Genomic DNA, 2,334 nt, shown 5'->3' with positions numbered 1-2,334 from the left:
ATATATATATATGTGCATATATTAATATATATATGTACTCACACACACACATATATATAGAGAGAGAGACACACACACACATATATGTATGTTTGCTTTTATGTTCAGTTATAATATAAAGAATTTTACATTAACCTGAAGAGTTATTCCACACTTGTTGAATACAAATTTATTATATAAATTTGTATGTGTGTGTATATACACACATATATATATATATATATATATATATGTTTGTGTATCAACACACACATACATTCACACACACACAGATGGCGCAAAAGAACGATTGTGGTCATTTTATTTTTGCCAGGAGAGTGGTGCTAGTACTGGTGCTGTAGTAGATGTAGTAAGAAAAATGGTTGACTATGACGATGATGATGGTGATGATGATATGGCAGCATTTTAGTTGTTGTAGAAGTAGTAGTACTGAAACAAGAATTTGTTTTCGTTGTTATTGTTAATGTTGTTGTTGTTGTTGCAGTTGTTTGTGTGATGTTTATTATTGTTGTTGTTAATGCATTTCTTCTTTACTTTTTTGTTGTTGTTTTGTTGTAGTTAATATTTTGGGGGTTGTTTTATTGCAGTAGATATATATATATATGTATATTTTCCCCCATTTCTTTTTTTAAACACTGATATTCAACATATTTCAGGGGCTGCAAACATCAGAAACAAATAAACATGTAAAAAAAAAAAAAAAGTGGGGGAGGGGCAAAAGAAGAGTGGAAAAAGAGAAAGAGAGACAAAGATAATGAGACACAGACATAATTTAAGAAATATACTTTTAGAGGGATTATAACAAGCAAGGCGAGATGAATGTGCTCAGAAGAATATAAAGGACCCCCCACACAAGGGGTATTTCTTTTTTATTTTATTTGCTATTTTTTCCTCTTTACCTTCATCTACCCTTTACTTGTAATTCATCATCATGCTAATTAATATTATAAGCACTGAGGTCAATTTATTCGACTACCCACTCATCCAAAATAGCAGGCCTTGTACCTGTACTAGAAAGTGTTTTGTGTTAGGCCCTCAGGGCCAATCATGAGAACATTATTATTAATATTATTGAGTGAGAGAGCAGTGCATGCCATCAAAGTGACACAGGGATAAAATATATGAAGCCCAGTATACCCATCATGACTACCCGTCTGATAAGGGTACACCAGGCACATGCATCACAACAGGGTGATCTAGCAAGATTAACAGCACGTGACCTTGCAGGTGGGGACCCAGTTAGAATTTTCTTCAGGTCGAGTAACCCATCCTGATCGAAAGGTCCTTGAATAAGGTTTGTTTAAGGATGTTGAACGAAACACCCATGTTTCTAGAGGTGAATTATCCAAACCCTAAAGAATTCCTCTCAATACATGGCTATTATGCTCCCCCATTACTTCTGCTCATGATCAAAGATACACATATTATCAGCCACCAAGGAACATGCTCAACTGGTTAAAGTCAAACAACTGACGAGCAAACCTGTAGTATTAAGCAGAATATTTATTAATATTATTATTAACATTATTATTATATGGCATCAACATTAGTGCTATGATTCTCTTTTGTTTTTTGGCATGTAATTTGTGTTGGTTTCGTTTTTTTTTTTTTTTGTTAGGTGTGTGTGTTGTAATTTTCTCTCTACTCCAGTTTCGTGTGTATGTGTATGGGTGTTATTTTTGCAATCCCATCTTCACCAGTGTGAGTTCTTCGTCGTTCAACCAATTGGCCGATTAAAACCTGCAATGGTTTGTGGGGTAGAAAAAAGATGATGCTGAAGAGAAGAAAATAAAAAGATCGGAAGAGAAAGACGTAAAGATAACAGAAAAAAAAAGACTAAAAGATGGTGAACTTATAGGAATTGACAGGTGGGATGATGGAAAGGCTGAAAGGGTTAAGGGTTAGGGATTAGGATTAGTGTGGCGTTGTTGTATATGTGTTGCAGCAACAGCTGTTGTTTTTGTTACTTTTACTCATACTGTCTGTTACTCAAGTTGTTGTTGTTGTTGTTGCTGCTGCTGGTTGTTCTTTTTTTCCTTTTTTGGTAATTGGCAGCAGCAGCAGTGGCGACGGCAGATACGGTGTCGGTGGGCTGATGGCGGGCCGTTTTTTTTTTGTTTTTTTCCTTTTTAAAGTTTTTTTTTTAATCATCCAGTGGCAGGAATGAAAAAAAGCCGATTTGTCCTGGCACTATCACAGAAGACAACAGTGTCATCAAAGACACAATCAAAGACACAACATCATTTGTAGTAGTAGTAGTAGTATTAACAGTAGTAATGGTGGTGGTAATAGTAGTAGTAACAGTAGTAGGAGTAGTATTAGGCCTTCTATCTA

The sequence above is a fragment of the Octopus bimaculoides genome, chromosome 8, assembly GCF_001194135.2.
Source record: "Octopus bimaculoides isolate UCB-OBI-ISO-001 chromosome 8, ASM119413v2, whole genome shotgun sequence".
Classification (NCBI taxonomy): domain Eukaryota; kingdom Metazoa; phylum Mollusca; class Cephalopoda; order Octopoda; family Octopodidae; genus Octopus; species Octopus bimaculoides.
This window is presented reverse-complemented; position numbering follows the sequence as displayed.